The sequence below is a fragment of the Cricetulus griseus genome, chromosome 2, assembly GCF_003668045.3.
Source record: "Cricetulus griseus strain 17A/GY chromosome 2, alternate assembly CriGri-PICRH-1.0, whole genome shotgun sequence".
Classification (NCBI taxonomy): domain Eukaryota; kingdom Metazoa; phylum Chordata; class Mammalia; order Rodentia; family Cricetidae; genus Cricetulus; species Cricetulus griseus.
The window spans coordinates 272,564,833-272,591,418 of NC_048595.1; positions in this window are offsets into that span (position 1 = coordinate 272,564,833).

The window sequence follows — 26,586 nt, forward strand, 5'->3', positions numbered from 1 at the left end:
CTGGGTTCCAGAGTTCAGTTCAATGTATAGCTGTGGATGTCTGCCTCTGTTTCCATCAGCCACTGGATGAAGGCTCTAGGATGGCATATAAGGTAGTGATTAATCTCATTATAGGGGAAGGGCATTTAGGGCAGACTCTCCACCATTGCCTTGATTGTCAGTGGTGTCATCCTTGTAGATCTCTGGAAATCTCTCTAGTGCCAGATCTCTCCTCTGACCTATAATGGCTCCCTCTGTTATAGTATTTCTCATCCTGTTCTCCTCTATTTTTCTCCCAACTCAACCATTCTGCTCCTCCATTTCCTCCTCTCCCCTCCTCTTCTTCCCCTCTCATTCTGCCAGCTCCCTCTCCCCTACCCTCATTCTCCCAATTAACTCAGGATATCCTGCCCCTTCCCATTCTCCAGGGTCCATTCATTTTTCTTTTAGAGTCCTTCCTGTTTCCTAGTTCCTTTGGTGATAAGAATTGTAGGCTGGTAATCCTTTGCTCTATGTCTAAAATCCACATATGAGTGAGTACATACCATGTTTGTCTTTTTGTGACTGGGTTATCTCACTCAGGATGGTGTAGGGGAACCTGTAGCCATGCCTGCTTAGGGGCTGGCTACAGGTCTGCCTGACCACGCCTGCAAGGGCATGGTCAGAGTGACATAGAGTGAGAGGGTCAGGGCTTCGTTTCAATTTCATTTACCCTTTCGGCTTGCATACAGACTGATGCCACGCCGGCTGGCTAGGTAGCTCTGTAAGTAAGGCTTTTCCCTATTAAATACCCGTATGTTTCTACTTGGCTCCGTATTGGTAATTTCCCACTTTATGATGGTTTCTTCTAGTTCCATCCATTTTCCTGTGAATTTCAAGATTCCATTGCTTTTTTTTTTCTGCTGAGTAGTACTCCATTGTGTAAACGTGCCACATTTTCTCTATCCATTTTTCAGTTGAGGGGCATCTAGTTTGCTTCCAGGTTCTAGCTCTAACAAATAATGTTGCTATGAACATAGTTGAACATATGTCCTTGTTGTATGAATGTGCATTCTTTGGGTATATGATAGGCTCATTCTTATACTGGCACAGTGCAATTAGTGGCAGCTGTCAGTTCATGATTGCAATGGCTGTGTCTTGGCAAGGAGATGGCATTTCATTTTGGAGCTCTTCTCCCTGTCATCTAGCTCTTTAATTCTTTCTGTCCACTCTTGTAACAGTGTTCCTTGAACTTTAGAAGGCATGGTGTGAATTCTGTGTTTAAGGCTGATCACTCAGTCATAACTTACCCTCAGCACCTAGTGAAGCCTCGAGTCTCATTTACAACTGTTCACTGGAAAGAGAGGCTTCTGTGATTAAGGCATGGATTAGCATTTGTCTAGGGTTATAAACATAAATATTTAGAAGGCAGTTTGATGGTATGATGATTTAGCTAAATAATATTGTTCTGTTCCCCATAGGGTCTATGAAGCCCCACCATGGGTATTTGATCAGGTTTACAGTACCCAGGGTGATTCTCTCCTGGTACCCAAATCAAATTGGAGAGCAATTGAACATCCCCATGACAGCAGTGACACTGTTGCACAAGTTGGTATACCTTGTTTGGCAGGATGGTCTTGTAGAACATGGAATTTATGGATATCTCAGGCTACTGATACCCATTTCTTATCAGCCTGCATAGCAACTTCTGGAGCTATGAAAGCTAATCAGGGAGGAAGCTTCCAACTCAGTTCCAGCTAGCTCCATTACTTAGGGTTAGGAATAGTGTGTGGTTTCTTCAGCGGTAGGGTCTTATCATATAGTTCTGGTGGTGAACTAAAGAATGGCAAGAGCCTGTATTGTTTTGGGAGCCTCCAGGGCCTTGTTGACAAAAAACTCATAAGGAAGTGTGGTACTTTGAAGGGAAAATGTCCCTCATGGACTCATGTATTGGAACTCATGGTTCCTAATTGGTGTCACTTTTGGGGGAGTGTATGGAAACATTAGGAGATGCAGCTTTATTGGCAGACTATGTCACTGGGGCAGACTTCAGGATTTATGTCTTTCTCCCACTTCCTGCTTGTTCTTTCTGTTTTCTGTGTGTATATAAATTGTGATAACTTGTCTTTTTTGCTCTTGCCAAGATGGCATGCCTTCCCTGCCATGAAGTCTCATTTTCTCTGGACCTATAGGCAAAGAAGCTTTTCCTCCCTTAAGTTGCTTGGGTCATGGTATTTTATCATAGCACCAGAAAAGTAACTAATATATGTGGTATCCCACCTCTGATCCTAGGGTTTAAGTTTAGTAACTTATGTCTTCTAGGAGCAGTTTTTTCTAACCTTACAGTAGCTTATATATTTTTTTTGTAAATTTATTTTGTATTTTACTTTGGTTGCAAGATAGTAGTTTTCCTTACAGGCTTCTCAAAGCTTTTTCATTGTGGTTAACCCCCCCCCCCTGCTCCTACACCTCCTACATCTCCAGAACTCCTCTCTGTTTAAGCCAGTGGTTCTCAATCTTCCTAGTGCTGCAATTCCTTAATAAATTTGTGGTGACCCTCATTGCTACTTCATAACTGTAATTTTGCTACTGCTATTAATTGTAATATAAATATCTGATATTCAGGATATCTGATATATGACCTCTGTGAAAGAGTCATTTGACCCCCAATGGGGTTGTAATCCAGAGATTAAAAACCACCAGCTCAAAACTTTCTACCCCTGGTATTCCCTCTTCCCACATTCATAATTTGTACACTTTACCAGCTCCCATCCCTTAAAGACCCTCCCCAAAGGCCCTTTGCTAGGTTAGTGGTATCTATAGGAACTCTAAGTTGAATGTACACAGTTAGAAAATCAAAGTTAGGATTCACATATGAATGTGGACATGGAGTGTTTATATTTCTGTGCTTGTGTTATTTCACTCAATATATTTTCACAGTTCTTTCATCCATCTATCTGCTTATATTTGGGGTATTCTATATCATACAACAGAGATACTTGTTTATTTGTGCTTATTGTTGGGTCATATGATAGCTATAGTCTTAGGTTTTTTTGTTTGTTTGTTTGTTTTAAGAAATAGCCATATTGGTTTCCATCATAGCTGAACAAGTTTGCATTCCCATCAATAGTGGATAAAAATTCTTTCTTTCCATCCTCTCCAGAAATGTTGTTACCCTAGACTGGACTTCATATGCTACAACATATTTTACATAATTCAACTAAAAGTTTGTCGATATTATATATGTTTCAAACAACAAATTCATCATTTTGTTGATTATTTTTGTTTCCCTTTCATTGAATTCTGCTATTGTTTTAGTTTTTACTTTTTGTCTTCTCTTGGACTTGGTTTGCTATGTTTTTTAAACTCTTAATATGTATTATTCAGTTGTTTATTTTGTTGTATTTTATTATTATTTTTAATGTACATACTTGAACTGTAAATCTTCCTTTTAAGATCACTTTCACTGTATCACACAGGGTTTGCCATGCTGTGTTTTTATTTTCAATGAATACCAGGAATTTTGTTATTTCCACCTTGATTTTTTTAATGACTCATTCAATATAGCATTGTTTAATTTCCATGGGTTGTGTATGTTGTACCCTTGGTATTAATTCCAAATTTTATTCCATGCTCAGATGGAATACATGAAGTTATTTCAATTTCCCTCAATTTGTTGAGATTTGTTTTGTGTCCTAACAAGTCATCTGTTTTAGGAAAACTTCTATGCACTACTGTGAGTGCATACCCTGAATTTTCAGAGTATAATATTATTTATATGTCTGTGAGGTCTTGTTGGCCTATGGTTTTATTTAGTTCCGATGCTTTATTGTGTATTTTTATCTGGATACCCTGCCCCTTTGTGAAACTTGGGTACTCAATTTGCCTACTTTTACTATGTTATCTGTGACTTAATGCCTACCAGTGTTTGTCTTATGAAAATAGTTTCACAGAAATTTGGTGCATATGTGTTGAAAACTTCAATGTCCTCTTAGTAAATTGTTCACTTGGCCAGGATGGAGTACTCTTTGTCTCTTTTGACTTGAATTCTCTTTTGTCAGATATTTGAATAATGATGCTTGCTTGTTTTCTGATCTCATTTTCTTGGCTAAGGTAGGGTCTATATTTGAAAGTGAGATGTGTTTCTTGTCGACAACCAGTGTTGGGAGCCAAATCTCAGGGCTTGACATGAGATCCTAGGCGATGCTTGGCAGGCCACAAAGTTAACCTTTACATAGCAGCTCCTTAGAACCTCAGCTCAAGAAAAGAAACAATTTAACCCAGTCCTCCACCTACAGGCTCAGTCACCTAGGCAACCCCTTCCTGGACCTCTTACTCATAAACTACCCTGGCAAACATCCTCTTTGTGGTTTCCCAATATCCTGCCTATACTAACACCTGGTGCACAAGCAACCCATTCTGCCCTTCCCCATATCCTGACTATATAAGCTAGCCTGAGAAAAGTAAAGTTTGCCACTTGATAAAAATCCTGTCTTGTGGTTGTTCTTTCTGCGTCTCTTGTCCCCATTCCCTATCCCTGACTCTCTTGCCCCAGGTTCATGTCCTGCAGGTCAGGACAAACCGGCTATGGATCCTGTTTCCTGATACAATTGACTAGCCTGTGTCTTTGAATTAGGCCAGTAACAATTAGAGTTGATGAAAGTTGTGTATATATTGACTTCTTTTTGTTGATTTAATGCTGGTTGTTTTCATGGTCCTATTTTACAAATCATTATTCTGGCATTATTCATTCTTTCCTTAATGCCTCTTGGGGTGTGAGCATCCTTTTCCGTCCAAATTATTCCTTCCAGTACTTTTTGTAGGACTAATTTTGTAGTCATAAGTTGCTGTAGACTATTTCCCCCATTCTTTCTTTTTCCTTTAATTATGATGGATTGTTTTACTGGGTAAAATCTTCTGGGTTCCCATCTGTGCTCTTCATAACTTGGAGTACATTGCTCCAAGCTCTTTTTTTTTTTTAAGTTTCTATTAAGAAACTAACTGTTCTTCTGGGACTGTCCTTATATGTGACACTTGCCTTCTCTCTTGCAGCTTTCAATGCCCTACTTTGTTCTCCATTTTTATTGTTTTTACCACAATATATTATAAGGAGTTCTATTTTATTTCTGTCAATTTGTTGCTCTGTGTTCTTTTTCAATGATTTGTAAAGTTTGTTTCCATGATTTTATTGAAGATATAGTCTATGTCTTTGATGTGGAATTCTTGTCCTTCTATTCTCATAGTCCAAAGATTTTCTATTTTCTTTTATCCTGGAGTTCCTGCATAGTCTGTTCATCATTTTTTGCATTTATTATTTGCCTTTATTTTTGCTACTTACTCTGTGGAAGGTACAGAGAGGCAGGGTAGAGTCGCATGGACTGTGTACATGGCAGAAGTGAGGCCTGCAATGTAGTGAGGTCCACCCTTGGAACTAAGGAAGTCAGGGCACTGAGTCAGGCCCACTTTTATTTTATCTTAAACTTAATTATCATAACAGTAATTGTTGGGATTTAGAGAGTTTTAACCATATCTATTTCTCTCTTGTTTTATGAAGTAGTTTTTAGAAACAGACCAAAAAGTCAGACATATATTATTGAGGATATTACTATAAAGACTGAATTGAAGAGAGGCAGAGATATGTAAGCACTCGGGATTTCCATCATTTCCCCAAGGTAGTTAGATATGTTCCATCTGAGAGACCACTTGAATCTACAAAAGAGACAAACTCAGATTTGTTGCTTCATGTCCATGTTATATGAGGAACAGAGAGAGACACCAGTCTTTAAGTCTATCTCTGGAATCTCAGCTAAGCCAAAGGTCAAGTGTGTATTCTGTGTGCAAGCAGGATTCTAGAGCCTGTGGCTTCTTAAGGGATCAAAATCTCAAATAAGAAAAGGCAGGGGGTATGCCACTGGTATTCTTACAAATCAATCACAGTAAGTCAAACTTCTGTGGGATAAGAGGAGGGATAAATGCCTACATTTAGGAAGTTGTGCTTCCTTACACATACCCATGCCTGGGCTCCTCAGGTATAGATAGGATTGATAAATATGACAATAGCAAAACGGCTCACTAAAAACAGTCCTAACTATTTATAGCAATTAGGTTATTGTGCAGTAGAAGTTCTACAGATATTCAGCAAATGGTTACTGAAGAATATGTACTGGTCATGTCACATCCACAAGTGAAACTCTATATTTAATGCCCTATCAGAATTACAGGGAGAATTATTCTTCTCAATCATGACCTGGAATTTTATTATCCAAACTACACTTGTTGTAGGACTTTCAGGCCTTGACTAAGCTGGCAAGTGTCATAATATTAAATGGGTTATATTACATCAAACATAGGATAACGATTGGGAACTTATAAGAAGAAGGAAGAAGAAAATGGTAGAACACATGATTTGTGTTATAAGATGCAACCCCCCTTCTTCACATGTATCATCCAGCCCTTCAGTGAGGTTTCCAAACCAATGCTCTTCTAGTTTTTATCAACTTGACAAAAACTAGAGTCAGTTGAGAAAGTGCTATCACAAGATGGCCTGTAGGCAAATTTATGAAGACTTTTTAGGATTAATGATTGATGTGAGTGGGTCCATGGTAGTGTAGGTGCTACACTACCAAGGTGGAAAGTAGCAAGTCACTAAGCTTTCCTCCATGGTTCTAGTTCTTGCTCCTGCCTCCAGGTTTTAGCTTTCTCTTGATTTCCCATACTGAATTCCCTCAAAGATAGACTTTAACCTGTAAGGTCAAATAAATCCATCCAGTTCTAAGTTGCTTTTGTCATGGTATTTATCACAGCCACAGAAAGCAAGCTATACAGCCGCTATGAGTGAAATTGGATTGTATAAGGATCCTGAATGTTTAAGGCAACATCCCTTTTGGTAGATAAACAAAGCCTCTATAGATTCTAGCAATGCTGGATTTTCCTACAGGTTCTGTTAATCTGACTACCTTACACAGAAGTCGGTTTTTACACAGTGGCCCAGATAATATGACATTCCTTCAAAAATGAAATAATAAGTCAGCAAAGTTGCCAGAATTTCCATTCTAAAACATGACATTTTAATCCTTGAAGCATGAATAGAAATGGAATAATATTCAAACTTTTTATCAATTTTCACAAGTTATAATGGATATTCCAATTATTTTTGTAAATTACATTACCAATTCTAAAAGTTGCATAAATTTTTACATTTCTGCAAGGAAAAGTGTTATAATTTGACTTGCAAATACGTTTAGCAAACAAACAAGCTTCCAAAGTTGACAAAAAGATGGGTATAGCGTGTATACAAATATAAAGTGTTATTTAACGTACGATGATAGTTAAATCCTTAGGGAAGGTGAGAGATTTGTGCATTCAGAAAAAAAATATCATTTAGCTGCTATTGTTTGCTGTAACTTCACACATAGAAATAACTGTTCCTTTACGTTTGTATTGCTACCAGTTTCAAATGCCTTTATATTTCCATCCTTCATCGTGACCCACAGTTTTCCCTGGTATTCAAATTCAGTCAGATCCACTTAAATACTCTCCTACAGTGCTTGTAAAGTGACCCAATGAGTCAAAGGCTTGTTGAAACTTGCCAATTTAAGTTCTATCCCCAAACCCATGTAAAGATAGAAGGAATGATCCGAGTCTACAAATTGTCTTCTGAGCTTCACACCCCACATTCATCATACAGTTTCGAAGAATAGTAATAAAGCAACACTCCTGTTCCACATTGCCCACCCCACAACTGGGTCATAACATGTTATCGAATATTGTGCTGCCTGAGTTATTATATTTTTCAGAATCCTCTTTTAACAGCTTCTGTGTGTAATAGTTGGCTGGATAGACTACACTTTTGACATATTCTCTTTATCCAGAACTTGTCAGATCTCGCAATCATGTATGTGGCTATGCTTGTTCCAGGCAAGTTTTATCCTCTTGGCTGATAGGCACCTTAAGCTTTCTGGTGGTAACTTGGGGAAGTCATATTTCATCCTTGAAATTCCTCAGTAAAATAATGGTGCTTTACCATTCAGTCTTCAGCATTATGTGTTTTGAGATTTGTAGGTGAGCTTTGTTCTTTGGGGAAGCTGGTTATCCTAAGTCAGCTTACCTTAAAGATTCCCCATTTCTTCAATCCCTTGTTCCCATCCTTCCCTCTTTCTTTCACCCTTCCCCCTTTCTTCTTTCTCTTCTTCTTCTGGTATGTTTTCTTCATTCTCTATATTTGTTTTGAATTAAAGAAACTATTTAGAGCAGCAACTTTATTTTTACATATGTACTTTTCCTTTCCACAATTTATAAATTGTTTCATAGTATTCATGCTTTAGATTTTAATTTTTCTTAATGTTGAAACTCTATTTTTATATCCTTTCATTTTCTTTGCTTTTGCTCAAACATGCATTTTTTTTATTTGTATTGTGGGATGTTTGTACAATGTGTGAAGATGTATGTGCTGTGATTGGTGTAACAAAAAGCTGAGCAGCCAAGAACTAGGCAGGAGAGGTGGGACTTGAAGGCAGAGAGAGAGAAGGCTTGGAGGAAGAAAGGCAGAGTCACCAGCAGACTCAGAGGAAACAGAATGGACAATACGGAGTAAAGATAAATGAGTCCCATAAAAGTTTAGATTATAAGATAAGGGTTAATTTAAGTTATAAGAACTAGTTAGGAACAAGCCCAAGCTAAGCTAGGGCTTTCATATTTAATAATAAGTCTCCATGTCATTATTTGTTTAGCTGGCACCCAAAGAAAAATCTGTCTACAGACCTGAGTCTGTTTTCCATTAATTTTTACTCACTAACTTCCCCTATACTGTGATTAGAATATTGACATCCAGATTCTTTTTAGTTTGCTCGGCTAGAAAGCCCCAACTTAGAATATTTTGAAGTTATGATGTCAAAAAATATGCACTTGTCAGAAATGAGACTTAGAATTTTGGTCTTTGCCTAGGCTAACCATGTGTGAGATGATGGGTTGTCTGGGTGCTTAGCAGTCCCCTGTAGCTTCCAGTCACCCCTATGTATGAGGGTGAATTAAGAATTGTCTGTTAGATTATAACATTGCTTCACTGTGGTGCCTGGGTTTTCAGATGTACTCAATGCAATTTCAACTGAAGAAATGGTCAACTTAAGTTGGTTTTATTCAGATATAGTCCAACTGTGATAGAGGAGCTTACTGTAATTTATTTGTACTTACTGTGACTTATTTGATGAAAATGATTTCACTGGCTAATTTCCTTCAAAAATGCTTTAATACTTTCATTTATTCCTTTTCTGCCAGGCTACATGTAGGTTTATGTTGCATCTCCTCTGAGCAGCAGATCAAGTGTGGGAAATGAAAGACAGCAAAGATGAGGTGTGCTGAAAACCTTACATCATGGTTCCCTTGAAAATGTAAGGTTTCCCCATCAGTCTTGTTTAGTTTGTTGTCTCCTCTGGGTGAAGCCATGTGAACTTATAAAATTTCCTTTATCCCATTTTCCCTCCCTGTCTCTTTCCCCAGTATTTTCCAGCTACTAAAAGAATAAAAGTACAAGGAGATAATTTCAATTTGCTCCTTCCAAGTTTGTTTCTGTTAGTATGTTATTGACAGAACCATTGTGTCTAGAATACTGAAAAGTCATTAGAAGCCAAATAAGTTGCCCCAACTGCTTTACTTAATTCTAAAATGTTCTGTAAGTTCATCTTTACATCTTTACTTGTGGGTAATTATTACTTTCAGCTGCATATCTTTTTCACCTGGGCTGTTGTTGATAGTGACTTCTTTTCTTTCGAAAAATAGGTTGGACATGTGTGAATACAAAATGGAAAGTGGAAATTATGTGATATGGTATCTCTTATATTGCCTTCTTTACTCAAAATTCTAGCAGTTGAATTTTATTTATCATCCAGGAACTTAACTAAGGAAGTATTTGTGTTTAAAATTTTACTTGAAACTACCATTAATGACAAGCCCTATAATTTATTGCCTGTTGAATAAAGTGGTTTTTCTATTTCATTTCCTTTCACACTTGTGTTCCAGCTTTTAATGTAAATTGAATTTTCATATTCCAGGCATAGTGTACAACTCTGACTTCAGACTGATACATGCTCTGTTGTTTGGCCAATTTGTTCAGGGACTCCTATTTTTTTGCTTTAAAAGTTCTATACTTTATTTGTCTGCTGTGTTCATATGCTGATTTCATACTGTGCTTGATGCTTTTATTATGTTGTAAATGTCCGTTATTCATGGAAATAACAGAAATTGAAAAGTTGTGTAGGGGAAGGAGGTGAGGCTTTCTTTAATTAAACAAAAATAATGATCTAAAATATGCAATGAAAGGCCAGGGTGGGGGAAGGACTAGCTGTGGAAAGCCCTTGTATATAAGAGAAAATGGTGAGTCGGGCGTTGGTGGTGCTCGCCTTTCATCCCAGCACTCAGGAGGCAGAGGCAGGCGGATCTCTGTGAGTTCAAGGCCAGCCTGGTCTCCAGAGCGAGTGCCAGGACAGGCTCCAAAGCTGCATAGAGAAACCCTGTCTCGAAAAACAAAAACAAAAACAAAAACAAAAAAGCAAAACCAAGGCCAGAATGTTTTTGGAATATTTATGAATGAAATCAAGGAGAAGCAGGGCTTTTCTACTGTGTGGTTCTGAAGAAGTGTCAGGAAGCCCTGATTTTCATTACTTATCTCCTGTAGTTGGGTGGGTGCACAGGTCCTGGTGATGAACACTGGCTCTCTGTAGAGGGCGCCCAGATGGAATGGGGGAAGAGTCAGAACCTGAACCCTTCTGAAGTATCTCCCTTTTGGCTTTCAGCAAGCATCATTGAGGGCTGTGAGGATAGGTGTGGAGGGGACACCTAGTCACAAAGAGACTCCAATTGGGGTCTCTTTTGTTCAGGGACACACAAAAGTGGTGGAGCTGTGGCCCCCATTGAGCTTGTGTTTTTCCACTACCTTTTGCTGGTTTTAAGGTGATTTAACAGGGTTGGAGAGATGGCTCAGCACTTAAAAACTAGACTTATGACCAAACATATAAGATGGCTTAACAGAAGTTCCCCCACCCAACCCCACCTGGCATATTAATTACAATTTGTACTGAGTCCTGTAGCTCTTATTCTTGAGGGGGAGAAATCCACTAGGAAATGTGCAAAATTTTCGAGTGAATAATCTGAACAGTAGAAGGACTCACTCTTTGTCCTCAGTGGCTTTGCCATCCGAGTGGCTCCTGGGTAGTGAATGCATCCAGCTATGTTGGTGCTAGCTGGGTGCAAATTGCCTGCATCTAAAGTCTTCTGCCTTGTACCATTACCTGCCTACAGCAAAACAGGGCCCCTCCAGTAGCGAAGTCTCTTTAACCAAATATCAAACAAATTAACCTTTTACTGTGTTCCTAGGAGCCTCGAAGAGAAGGAACACTCCAGTGACATCACCGATGGCAAAGGTTAGCCTAAAAGTAAAATGAAATCATCCGGCCAGGCGGGCCCTGCGGGAGAATCAAGGCTTGTAATTAGATTGAAGGCTCCTAGGAAACGGAGCCCTGTTGCAGGCAGTGCGTTTGCAGAAGCTAATTGGAGTAAGCTTTTGCATCAGCGCTCCTGCTTCGCATCACTTACAGCCTTGAAAATAGCTGTAATGATGTATGATGATTGAGTCACTCCCTAATTTTAGCAACCCCGGCTGAACACGAATTACATGACGAACATGTGCTTGACGTTGTCCTATCTCTAACTTGATACTACTGGAAGAACCCACCCAGGTCTGGACTGGCTGACACAGGGATTGTTTTGCTGAGAGTGGCAGAGCTTGGAGTGGATCATGCAAGCACGTGCAGATGCATTGCCCACGGGACCAATCAGCTCCCCTTCGTTCTAACTTGCACTATTCCTTGCTTTCTTGTCTGGTTGGGTGTCCTCTGCCTTTGCTCACTCTTTCTTCTTCTTCTTCTTCTTCTTCTTCTTCTTCTTCTTCTTCTTCTTCTTTCTTCTTCTTCTTCTTCTTCTTCTTCTTCTTCTTCTTCTTCTTCTTCTTCTTCTTCTTCTTCTTCTTCTTCTTCTTCTTCTTCTTCTTCTTCTTCTCCTCCTCCTCCTCCTCCTCTCCTCTCCTCTCTCTCTCTCTCTCTCTCTTCTCTCTCTCTCTCCCTCCTCCTCCTCTCTCCTCCTCCTCCTCCTCCTCCTCCTCCTCCTCCTCCTCTTCCTTCTCCTCCTCTTTCTTCTAAACACAGGATCTGTAACGAAGACTGGCAGTTGCTCTAAATGATTTCTGTGGTAAGTTAGGGAGAAGAAATCTGATTATTAGGCAAATAAGCTGAGCTCACCAGCTGCTTGGCTATAGTGACTGAAGCCAGAAACAAACTGACTTGGGAGGCAAGAGAAAGTGAGCAGGAACAGACCTCATCTTGCTATTTGCTCCTCTGATCTTCTGGCCAGACAATCACCCCACCTTCCATTTACATACTTCTCTTCTGGTGCTTCCCAGGATATACCAACCTGGTTAGTTTATGTTTCTGGATGGCCTTTGGGTTTTTAAGTAGCTGTCAGCCTTTGAGTGATAGCACAATGTTAAGACAATTAAACCTCCAGGACATGCTTCTTACTATCCTGGAGGTAGTCACCATGCTTGAGGTCTCTAAACATCCCTTCCCTGAAGAATGAAATTCTGCATCAGTCATTGATTGGCACATGATTGGCACTCACAAACATGAGCTTTTATCTTTGGCAACTAGGTAGTAGTGGTGAAAGTGCACCATGATTGACTTATTTGGTAATTGTATTATAACAACACTGACAAAGTCAGCTTATATTTATGAAGCCTAATGTGCGCAAGGCCAATGCTTTAGTATGTTAAATAGTGATGGTATTTCAAACTCACGCTAACCTATTCTGTGCTCATTGCACAGGCAGGGAAACTGAGGCATCTGCACATCATCACAAAGACACAAACAAAACTGATTCATCCAAGAATCCCAAAAGAAAGGTCTAAGAAGAGTCGTAACTCAGACTCCTCCATAGATCACATAGATCTGTTTTCAACACATCAGTGTAGCTATCCCGAAGCAAAGCCCTCTCCTCAAGCTCACATGAAGTCTGTTTACTTCTTCTATCTGGATGGCTTTTATATTCTGCACTAGCTAATCTCTGGTCTTCTTTCAAATCAGAATCTGGATATTATTTACCATCTGCCTCTATGGGATGCACTTGCCAAGTCCCTTAATTTGCTATAATTGGCAAGTTTTCAGTGTACATAATTTATATTAAAAAAAGCTACCCTGAAAAAAAGATTAATTAAACCGTTTCTTCTGGGTCCCTAAAAGTACAGCATTTTCCAATAAAATGACTTTAGGGCCTTGAGGTCTTCTGTGTGTGTGTGTGCTGTCACAGCTGAGCACATTAAAAATGTATGTTGGGTTGGTCCCTGGTGCCTCTGTGCTGGTCAGAAAGATGTCACTGGCACCTGGGTAACATCACAAATACTCACTGAATTAAACAGCTCACATTTGCATCCAAGTCTTTTGTTCCAAGCTTCCCAGACATTAGAAACTACTAGACTGCAGTATAATTTATGGATACCTCTGTGTTGGCAATTCTGTCACTGATATGATAGGAAACACTAGGAAAAGATACACCCAGATGTACAGAATTCTAAATAGAGTAAGTGAGAGACCACAAACTGACTTAGACAAGTAGCACATGTGGCTGGGAAATAAGCAGTTGACAGTCTCTTCCCTTACAGCTCTTTTAAGCCTTCCATTAAGCCCATGGTCCTAGAGACATATCCCAGGTCAATGGAGGCATCCTCATTCTTCTCCAGTCCAGGCTAATACTCTGTGGGAGTGTATTTCTCAGTCCATGCCTATCAGAAGCTAGTACATCTTGTCCTCATTGTAAGGATAGATTAAAGAAAACAGTTTTCTACCTTTTCCTAGAGTGCATTTATGATTTTTCCAGCCTGTGGGTACAAAATATAAAGTAACACAGTGATAAATATAAAGTTGCCATGTATGTTCCTGTTTTTTCTTTTTAATTTGGAGTTCTCACCTTCTTATCCTTTTTCTGGTTTCGCTATCTTCACTTCTGAGTCTCAGCTTAAAAATACCATGTTGACTCTATCCCATTCAGAGCCCTGGTTGATGATGTCTTATTGTATGCATCAGAAAATACAAATAATTCAAAACGTGTATAACTGCCTTTCATTGTCCTTTGGAACCAAGACATCCAAGGATTAATCAAGTGCCTATTAGAACACATCACAACTTATTACTAATTAAACAACTCAGACTTTGATGTTCAAGGGCAGGGTCCCCATCCCAACCCCCATGGCAAAACTCAAAATAATATCAGCCAAGTAGGACTGGAAGACCCAAAGGTTTATGACTTTGCTGGATGTGAGCCCATTTTTCGTTTAACAATCAATCTTACATTATGATTTTCTTTTAACGTGGAGATGGTCTTTGATCAGGTCACGGCATCTTACTCATCAATTAATGATCAGAATAAAGCATGCTTGTGTTATATATGGGTAGGTGTCATGGTTTTGAACCTCAATTGGGTCAGTACTCTCAACAGTATTGGTTGGCTTATCTTCTCCACTGAGCACAAGCTTCATTATGGTTACTTAGTCCTATGTCCAATGTCTGAGTCACTCAGAATGACTGTGTTTTAAGGCTTGTGACTGTGTAGTTTAATTTTGAAATAGTTGGTCCTTACATCATTGGTCCAGGTCAGGATAAGGTCAAAACAGCTTCTGTTTTCAGATCACACAGACATGGAGTAAGTGATGTCTTGGAAGTCTTTCTATGTCTGGAGAAGCTCTATGTAGTGGGTTTAGTCTTTATCCATTTTTATGACTTTATTTCACCCTACTGTGCTGTTGGATTATGAAACATTAGTTAATACTCGGTAGCCATGTAAGCCATGGTACTTTGCAAGGCAAATGAAGTTCAGAGTCTTAATTTTATTTAAATGTTTTTGTATTTTAGCATTGTATCTAGTTGCCATAGTTGGCTAAGAATGTGAGTAAAATCCTTCTTCTTTCGTTCTCTAGAGAATACTTTGACCTTTTGAGGAGGGTCTGATCATAACACTGAATAAATTTGTCTTTTCAAAAAAGAAAAAGAAGTCAAATACAGGAGATTTATGCCCAAACTGAGTTTACCAGATTGTAAAACCAAATATTTAACTGAAACCATCAATAAATGTACAATTCCAACTTATTTGTTCTGAATCATAGCTCTGGATGATTAAATTACTATCAAGAAATCCACTTGAAATTCAAGTGTGTGTTCTGCTATCTATCTGTCTGTCTGTCTGTCTGTCTGTCTGTCTGTCTGTCTATCTATTTACCTATCTCCATCTTCAAAAATCTAATGGCAACTTATATGCATCACCTTCATGTCATTTTCCTTCTCCTCAAGTACTACCTCAAAAAATGCTGTTGCTGCAAAAGTGCTGCCTTGGATATCTATTTTCCATTTGGACTGTGTTTGGAGATCTACTCAAGAGACTTCTAAAGGAGGCTAAAGACCAGGATAGTATTGCCAGGAACTCATTTGTAAAGCATATCTTGTAGCAGAGAATTAAGGAAGTTTCCAGAAGGTACTCAACTAAAATTAAGAGGTCTTCTCTTACTTAAAAGCATGATGTTGATGGATTAGTTAAGGTTAGATCATACCCACTATCCATATACTGTTGACATGTGAAAACCTGTAGAAGTTTTCAGATGCTGACCCTACAGCTTAGGTTGTATTTAGACTGGAAAATTGGCATATCTTATCTGTTGCTGGCTGTAGTATATACTGTTGAATGTGTAGAGCAAAAATGCCTACATCCCAACTGTTTAGCTTTACCATCTTAGTGTGAAAGCTCCCCAAGGGGAACACAAAACCAAATAGATGTGCCCACACTTCAGGCTACTCTGTTCTAGTTTCAAACCCAGGTGGTTGGTTGGATTTGGCAGACGGGCTTTTTCTGATGCGCTACTCTTATAATACATGTTTTCTTCAAATGATACACAAAATCAAAGATTTAATCTTCTTGTATTTCATAGAAATGCTAGGAAAAAACATGAACAGTAGAAGATTCGATACAGCTGTACCTCTGAGTTCTTTCACTCGAAAACCTAACTACCATTTTAAGAAAAATGTATATAAAATGCTTCAAAAACCTCATCAAAATAAGCATTGCATATATTAAAGTCTCTTAATATTGAAGATGAATTATGATTCTAAGAAAAGGGAATGAAATGTCTAATGATGCAAAACTTCATGAATTCACAAAAGCCTCCAGTAGGCTTGCCCAGGATTTTAGGTTTTAGGTTGAATATTGTCCCAGTGGTAAGCAATCATACCCGTTCCTGAAGAATAGTGGTATATAAGGTATAGAAACTGCTCTGCTGGCAGTCCTGGGGCTAGCTGATAACCTTCCATCCTGTTGCAGTGGAAGGGTGTTCCTACACTTGCTGTAGGATACTGAAACTTAGCACTGCTCTCACTATTGAAACTCAGTACTAATCTCATTAATGATTAAGAGTATTGGGGATGTCCTTTGTGTCACAGATGTTTAATGTAGGAATTTGAGTGTGCATTTCATGACTACTTCATAATAGACAATTAAACAAACAAATGAAAAAAAATAAAAACACAAATTGGCTCCAAAGCATCTGCTGCAATCCCAGAAACTGAGAAGATGGAAATCAACCAACAATATGCTAAAAAAATATGCTAGTTTGGATTGAAGGAAAAAAATCTTCCCTATATTGAATTCCATTATTTGTAGTTATCAAATTAATTAATTAATTGGCATGTGGTTGCCAATTGAAAGATCATTTTAATAAAGATAGCCATGGGCTGGAGATATGGCTCAGTAGTTAAAGGCTAGGCTCACAACCAAAATAAGGATAGTCATATCCCAACGCTATGCCCCACAGCATAGGAAAACATGAACAATAACAAATTCAAATGACCTTGCCTTTATTTTTATCACAACCCTTACTGTCAACCCTGAAGTTACAGCTAAGAACTTTGTCTCTATTGGCTGTGCAAAAGTTGTCTAAGCTGTCATTGTTGCTCAGGGAATGAGACTCTATTTAACAGAGGAGATTTAAGGGCTGTCTTTACACCATTTGTTGATTGTTATAGACTTATGTCCTGGATACTTTTTATATACGATTGCTAAGGAATACTATAATATATAAATTATATTATTTTTAAAAATGTAAGATTGGATCTGTGTGATATTAACCCACACACCTACAAACACCTGAGTTTTCACAAAGAAGCTAACATTATACAATGGAAAAAAGAAAGCATCTTCAACAAATGGTGCTGGCATAACTGGATTCAGACATGTAGAAGATTGCAGTTAGATCCATATCTATCACCATGCACAAAACTTAAGTCCAATGGATCAAAGACCTCAACATAAATTCAGCCACACTGAACCTCCTAGAAGAGAAGGTAGGTGACACCCTGGAATGAATTGGTACAGGAGACCGCTTCCAGAACATAACATCAGTAGCACAAACATTGAGATAGACAATTAATAAATGGGACCTCCTTAAACTGAGAAACTTCTGTAAGGCAAAGGACACAGTCAGCAAGACAAAACAGCATCTCACAAAATGGAAAAGATATTCACCAACCCCACATCTGACAGAGAGCTGATCACCAAAATATACAATAAATGCAAGAAGCTAGCTACCAAAACACCAAACAATGCAATTAAAATGTTGGAGTGCAGAACTAGAGAATTCTCAACAGAGGGATCTAAAATGGCTGAAAGACACTTAAGAAAATGCTCAACATCCTTAGTCACCAGGGAAATGCAACTCAAAATAACTCTGAGATACCATCTTACTCCTGTCAGAATGGCTAAAATCAATAACACTAATGACAATCTATGCTGAAGAGGATGGGGAGAAAGAGGAATTCTCCTCCATTTCTGGTGGGAGTGCAAACTTGAACGACCACTTTGGAAATCAGTATGGTGGTTTCTCAGGAAAACTGGAATAAGTCTACCTCAAGATCCAGCAATTCCTCTCTTTTGGGCATATACCCAAAGAATACACACTCATATAATGGCATATGTTCAACTATGCTCATAACAGCATTATGTGTAATAGCCAGAAACTTGAAGCAACAACCTAGATGCCCCTCAACTGAAGAATGGATAGAGATAATCTGATACATTTACACAATGGAGTACTACTCAGCAGATAAAAAACAATGGAATCTTGAAATTCTCAGGCAAGTGGATGCAACTAGAAGAAACCATCCTGAGTGAGGTAAACCAGTCACAAAATGACAAACATGTTATGTACTCACTCATATATAATTTTTAGACAGAGCAAAGGATTACCAGTGTACAATACACACTGCCAGGGGAGCTAGGAAACAAGGAGGATACCAAGAGAAGATTGTGTAGAAAGAAGGGGAGGGGGACAAGAACCCTGAGCAAAGTGGGAGCACAGGGAGGGGGGAGGAAGGAGGTAGGAAGGGAACAAGGGGAGGGGGGCAGGAGAATAAGAAGACTGAGACAGGGGAGGAATAGAAGAGGGCAAGAAAGGAGATGCCTTGATAGAGGGAGACAGTACAGGTTTGGAAAGAGGTCTGGCACAGGGGAAATGTTAGGGTATCCATAGGGATGACCCCCACTAAGAATCTAGGCAGTGGTGGAGAGGTTGCCTTTGATGCCCTTTCCCTATAATGATATTGATGACTACCTTGGTTACCATTCCTAGAGCCTTCATCCAGTAGCTGTTCAAAGCAGAAACAGGTACCCACAGCTAAGCACTGAACCATACTCCGGGAATCCAGTTGCAGAGAAGGAGGAGGGATGAGCAAAGGAGCCAAGATGGTGCTGGAGAAACCTGAAGAAACAGTTGACCTGACCTACTGAGAGCATGGAGACCCTAGTCATAAGCTGGGGAAACAGCATTGGACTGAACCTCTGAATGTGGGTGTCAGCTAGGAGGCCAAGACAGTCTATGGGACCTCTAACAGTGGAGCCAGTCTTTAACCCTAGAGCACAAATGGACTTTGGTAACTCATTCCTTATGGAGGAATACTATTGCAGCCCAGATACAGCAAGGAGGGCCTAGGCCCTTCCCCAAATGGTATAAAGGACTTTGAAGGTCCCCTGAGGAGGGCCTCACTATCCCTGGGGGGAGGAGTTGGAGGGTGGGTTGGGGAGTTGGTGGGGAACATGGGAGGATGGGAGGATGAGAGAATGGGGGTATGGTATGTAAATATGAATGCCTCTAAAATAAAAAATAACTTAAAAAAGATTGCATCTGTGTTCTACAGGCAGCATTTGATGAATGGATCTGGGTTTTAACTTGAACTCCATGTCAGAGACACTCACTGCCATTCATTGATTCCAGGCAGACTAAAGATGTATCTTAAACATTTCCTGGGGCCCATGGTGAAAAACATCACTGGCATGAGATTTTTAATCATTAGAGTCCCTAGTCCAGGATATACCATTCCCCAGTCTTACAGAAAACAACTATCAGATTTTTTAAAATTTAAATTAGAAACAAGTTTCTTTTGCATGTCAACCTTAGATCCCTCTCCCTCCCCTCCTCCCCTGCCCTCCACACCCTATCCCAACCCCTTTCTGCTCCCCAGGAAGGGTGAGGCCTTCCATGGGGAAATCTTCAAAGTCTGTCATATCATTTGGAGCAGGGCCTAGACCTTCCCCAGTGTGTCTAGGCTGAGAGAGTATCCCTCTATGTGGAGTGGTCTCCCAAACTTCATTTGTGTACTAGGGGTAAATACTGATCCACTACCAGTGGCTCATAGATTGTCCAGACTTCTAAACTGACCTCCTCCTTCAGGGGGTCTGGAACAGTCCTATGCTGGTTTCACAGCAATCAATCTGGGGTTCATGAGCTCCCCCTTGTTCAGGCAAGCTGTCCCAGTTTCTCCAGTCTTGTCTTGACCCCTTTGCTCATCACTTGAAAGCTAGGCTCATACCCAAATCTACCAGATTTTTCTTTAAAGATAAATGTATATGAAGTATGGGGTCCTTCCAACTCTTTCCCATTAACGTGTGATAGTTGCTTAGATTACATGACTAAATGTGAATCTAGACAGAGAAAGAAAAAAAGAGGAGTTTGGATATGAACCCAGAGTCTATACAATAGCAAGGAGGGAGAACTCACAATGTCTAATCAAATACCCAGGACAGGTTTTAGCATTTCCTATGAGTGGTTTTGTAAAATGAAAGTCTTTGGGACTTGAACCATTTTAAATAGGTTTTATTGGGGTCCTGGAATCTTCTTGTCACTGCTGCAACTACTGACAAGAGGAATTTAGGAGTGACTACAGACAGAGATAGTTTCAGGAAAGAAGAGTTCAAATGAAGTTTCTAGAAAGCAGTGCTTCTTTGAGTGGGCACAGCAACATGTCTCCATTAATATGGAAATAGAGGGGATATGACAATCTCCATATATTGCTTTTGCTGTCCTCTGCTGCAGAACCAACACAGAATGTTCAAACAGGCCCCGAATTCTCCTAATGTACTTTCTGCTTCCCTGGGCCTTTCATGTTTAATTACCACTCATAGGCAACAATGGTAATTTGATCAAACCCCGGTCCATCTTTCATTACATAGCAATCACATGAAATCCCACATGTTGAGATGATAGAATCGTCTATCTTCCATCAATTTGAATTAGGTAAAATTCTGTAGTTTAACCAGGTAACATTAGCACGGATGTAAACAAATATATTATAGATAATGAGTTGAAGGAATTGGTATGAAATTGAATTTAAAGCCTTAATTTAAACAAAATATGTTCCCTAGTTTATATCCAATCAATACACATGGCATATGAAATTTCATAAAATATGATACAGTACATTGCTTCCTCCATATACCAGTCACTATTTTTATAAGTGTGGAATATTAGTGGATGATAAATATAATTAAATAGAGCAAAAGCATGTGAATTAAAGCCATGAAGATTGTTTTTTTTCTTTATGGAATTACAGGCTTGCCAGTGAGCATGTAGCCATTAATACTATGCTAGCAGAGAAACATATTAGCCCCCAAGGGATGGATTCTTATTATCAGTTATGGATTTTGTGAGCTTTAAATTATGAAGAAAAATGCTGTATTTGTCTTTGAAGGCAAGGGGAGAAAATTGTAAGCAAACAATGTTAACTTCAAATGTAAGGGTGCTTGGTTTTGTACACAGTTTGCTCTATAGTTAAAGCTATGCTCCACATTGCATGCACAATTTCATGCAAATTGGACTTAATTTACTACATGCTTTGCCTCTTCAATTAAATAAAATGAGAGGATGATTTTTACTTTAGAAGAGTGAGAATTCAATGTGTTAAAATGTTTTACCTCTAAATTTTCCGTAAGTAGCTTATGTACCCAAATGTTTATTTGAAATAATTAATTTAACCTGGGTGTTCCAAGCTTAGCTTGGCATGGAATGCTTGGGTGCTTCCCCCGAAGAGCTGATGCTCTCTAAACAAGGAAAACTACATTAACATGATGAACACTGCTTTTAAATTTATCTTCATGGAGCAACATCTTGAGTGCATTTTCTTGTTGCTTCCCTCCATCCCAACTTACCAGTCTTCAAAAAACTGATTGCTTAAAACTTGTAAGCTGAAGCCTCTGAAGAGATGGATCTCTTTCTTTCTTTCTTTCTTTCTTTCTTTCTTTCTTTCTTTCTTTCTTTCTTTCTTTCTTTCTTTCTTTCTGTCTGTCTGTCTGTCTGTCTGTCTGTCTGTCTGTCTTTCTTTCTTTCTTTCTTTCTTTCTTTCTTTCTTTCTTTCTATTTCTCTCTCTCTCTCTCTCTCTCTCTCTCTCTCTCTCTCTCTCGACATTACTATATCTTTTAATCCAAGAACAAGGATGAATACAACATTTAAAAAGTGTAGATCCATGGTGGGGGGAGCAAACTACACTTAGATTTATTTATTTTTTTTTAGCAAATTAAAACTGGAAAGGAAACCTTCGGATGAGATACAAAAGTTCTCCAAATAAACATCAAAATTAATTAAAATCATCATTTTCCCCCAAAATATGGGTATATTTTCAACATAACTTTTCCTTGATATTTTGAAATATCTGAGACAGGTATGATTAGCACATCTTCCAGCAAGTAGAGCTCAGCCTTCCATTGTCATTGACATGAGATGAAATCCCTTTATAAAGAGTTTTCAAATGCAAATGGCATTAGTCTTGAGGATCTCTATATTGGGTTTTTCCAAAAAGGCATTCCGTTTTCATCCTTCTAGATATTCCTTAATACAATGTTCGATTTCTGGGTGGATCTATTTCTTATGGATGATATGAAAACACTATTACAAACTGAGTGGCTTAAAACAATAAAACTTTATTACCTCACTGTCTTTGAAGCTAGGTGTTCAAAATCAAGGTGTTGACAGTAGTTTCTGAAACTGGAAGAAGTCAGTTCTACATTTTCACTTCCTAGCTTCCAGTAGTTTGCAATGACTTTGGTGTTCCTTGCCTTTCAAGTTCAACATTTTTTCTTCCTGCTTTTCTCCCTCCCTCCCTCCCTCCCCTCCCTCCCCTCCCTCCCTCCCTCCCTACCCTCCTCCTTTCCTCCTCCCTCCCTCCCTCTTCTCTTCTCCCTCCCTCCTCTTTTCTCCTCCCTCCCTCCCTCCCTCCCTCCCTCCCTCCCTGCCTTCTTCTCTCCCTTCCTTCCTCCCTTCTTTTCATTCATTCTTTCTTTTGAGTTGGTTTCTCTATTCTGTACCATAAACAGGCCTCAAACTCATGGACACCCTCCCACCTCACACTTAGCCTTCTGAGTCTCACTTTGGAGCTCTTGTATCCTGAGTTCTGAGACCGTAGTCAAGACATACCAGACCCAGTTCAACAGCAGCTTTACACCCTTGGTCTCCATGATGCACTGTCCTCTTACATCTGTGTCCAAGTCTATGCCTTCAAATACGGACATTAGTCACAATAAATTGAGTGCTGTCCTTATTCAACAAGTATATCGGCATCAACCTGGTTTTAATATTTTGTGGCACTGTAACCAAAATCTGTGACAGACACAACTTAACGATTATGAGATTTATTTTGACTCATGTTTCAGTCTACTATAGCAGGGAATGCAGTCTCAAAACTTCAGATTGAGAGCAGCTACACATTGAGGAAGTAGAAGCATTCATGTGGTAGAAGAAAGGAAGCAGAACAGCTATGGGAAAGATGTTTGAGTACAAGCTACAAGGCCTAACTCTACTGACCTACTTCAGTTAGCCAAGCTTTACCTCCTCAAGGCTCCACAGCTGTCAAAATATCATGAGAAGCAGGACTGAGTATCCACAACATGAGCCTGTGGAAGCTAGTTCAGACTTAAGCTATGAAAAAAAAAAAAAAAAAAAAAAAAAAAAAAAACCAAGCAACACAAAACAAAACAAGAACCTCCTTCCAAATTAGGTCACATGCCATGCACAGAAATATCAATTTTCAGCATATTTTGAAGGGATTGGGACATAACTTATCTTATGACAAAGTAATTACATTCTGATGCAATCCCTCCTATTTTGTGCTTCTCCATTCTTCATTCATTATTGGAGAATGGGTCTTCTGGTTGTTGAATGTCTTTTCTATGACATGCACTATCACACATGTTTCTTAAATTAAGTCCAAAAAATGTAAAGAGTATTATCATTATTCCAGTATTGCTAGGAATGAATCTGAAGTTTGGAGACTTAAAATACATTTACTTGCCCTAGCCTGGGGTTGTAGCACAGAGATAGACTTATTTCCTGGCACAAGCAAAGCCCCAGTTTGAGCCCTAGCACTGGCTTCCAAACTAAAAATTTACTTTCTCTACATCTCAACTCTAATCCTTCCACATTAAGGAAGCCGTCCTGAAAAGTCAGACAAAACTGGATTTCTGTTATCTTCTTATTCTATCATCTGATTAGTGTTTGGCTTTCAATCTGTAGTATCAACTTCATGATACTGGGTCCAGTTATTTCTATTCCTGGACAAAGGGACACTTGATAATATTGGTGAAATGCATGTTGTAATAAGTAATATCTAACATTGATTAGTGATAGCTGTGAAATTCCCCATCCAATGTCCATTCCTAATGAGTTCACTATTATTGACAGATTCTCCTTAGTCCTTTGTTGTTTAGTAGATACTCTACTTTGTGTTCAAGATATGAAGATGAGTGAGACCTTTTTTTTGTCCTCAAGGAGTTCAAAGTTTAGTGGAGAAAGAATAGAAGAAGTAGGAATGAAGTAGGAAGAAGGCTGGCCTCTTGAGGATGGGGTGGCTGGAGGTTGTGTTTGTATCACACCAAAGGGCAGCAAGGCAAGAGGAAGTCACTGGCTGGTAGACTTAAGAGCCCATCACAGGCACAGGCACAGACAGAGGAGCTGAAATCAGGGAGCAAACCTTTGGAAGAGAATGCATTGTCATTGGGATAGCTTTACCACATTATATGAACCTCTTCTCATAGAACTCCTGTGTGAGCCACATCCTCTCTTCTCGTTTCCATCAGCACGTCCCACACATTTCTGACTCAGCTTATATAAATCAGGGTTTTCTAGCTGCTAGAGTTGTGCAAATACAGAAAAGGTTCTCTTTGAGGGTCATGAATTCCCAGTCCCTTTGCAACAACATTTAGATATCATATGTGAATGTCTGGTTCAAGTCTATGTAAAAGCAGTGTATCTTTTCTTTATTTGATGCCATAACACACATAGGAAATGATGATATTTTGGGGACACACTAACGAAACAGCCGGAAGAGAAGTCTTCTGACTCTAGGGCAAAATGGTCAACAGCTCATTATGTATTTGTGTGTATGTAGGGATGCACTCACCTATGCAGAAGTGTGTATGTAAGCCAAAGATTGCCATGAGAATGTCTTCCTCAATCAGAGTCTATTTATTTATTTATTTATTTATTTATCCTTGAGACAGGATCTTTTATCTTTTACTGAACCTGGAGCTCAATATTTTGTCTAGACTGGCTAGCCAGTGAGTCCCCAGAATCATCTTACCTCTATCCCTTCAGTACAAGGATTAAAGTTGTACACTGCTGTGCTTGGCATTTTATACTGGATTCTGGGGATTTGAACTCACATCCTCATGCTTGCCTAGCATGAAATTTACCACTGATCCATCTCAATAACCGGACTTCCCTGACACTTTGATGATGTATAGGAAATATTCTAGAATGAATTAGATTTTTCTGGGATGTTATCTATCCTCAAAACCTTCAACAGCAAGATTCAGAGGCATAGCAATTATTTAAATTGTTTTATTCATTTTATATACCAACCACAGTTTGCCCTCCCTCCTCTCTTCCTCCTCCCCCCAACCCCCATCCACTCATCAGAAAGGGTAAGACCTCCCATGGGGAGCCAACTATGCCTGGAATATCCAGTTGAGGCAGGGCCAAGTCTCTCATCTTGTGTCAAGGCTGAGCAAGGTATCGCACCAAAGGGAATGGGCTCCCAAAAGGCAGTTCATGCACCAGGGATAAATCCTGGTCCCATTGCCAGGTGTTCCACAAATAGAACAAGGCACACAATTGTCACCCACATTCATAGGGCCAAGTTGTGTTCCATGTAGGCTCCCCAGCTGTCAATCCAGAGTCCATGAGCTCCCTCCAGATAGAGTCAGGTGTCTCTTTGGGTTTCCCAGTCATGATCTTGATGACCCCCACCCCCCGCCTCACATGCTCATATAATCACTCCTACCTCTCTTAAACTAGACTCCAGGAGTTTGGTCCAGTGTTTGGCTGTGGGATGTCTGCATCTACTTCTATCAGTAACTGAATAAAGGTTCTATGATGACAATTAGGGTAGTCACCAATCTTATATAGGAGAAGGAACCCTCTCCCACTATTGCTAGGATTCTTAGCTGAGGTCATCCTCGTGGATTACAGGGAATTTCCCTAGTGAGGCAGATGTATTTTTAAAATTTTATTTGGTACACTTGTTTGTGTTTTGTGCACTTCAACTCTTGTGGAGGTCAGAGAACAAACTGAGGTAGTCTGCTATGTCTTTCTTCAATATTGGTTCTGGGGATGACTCTCAGCTCATCAGTCAGCATATACCTCTATGCATCTCATGGGCTGGAGGATAAGTCATCTTAATAAGCTAATCTTTAACTTAAATAAGATAAGCCAGTGAGAATCCCTGATTTCTCTATGGAAATAGTTTCTACTTACAGTATATTATTCTGCTTGTTTCTATTAATGCTGTAAAACAACAACAACACTCATTTATTATCACCTCTTCCACTCATACATGCTTCCTTTGCCCCCTCAGTTTTGAGTTAGTCTCAGAACTCTGGTCCCAACACGTAGGACAAGGCCTTGCCCATTGTGTGAACTCTATGGCTCATGAATTTATAACTGCTAAGACTCTGTATCAGATGACCTGGCTAAATGAATCAGAGCATTTCAAGGACAAATGGCTACATGGATCAGGGTGAATACTATAAAGTCAAAGAGGATAGATAATTAACTGTTGTACATTGGCATGGGAGATTTTGTGGCAGAAACCCTAGACGTGTTGAAATATCAACATGAAAAACTAAATGGTATGGATGAGAAGGAGGGGAAAGTATTTTAGGGGCACCTGTTATCAACACAAGTATATATATTTTTGGTAGCAGGAAAAGGCTTGGGAAGAGCATTG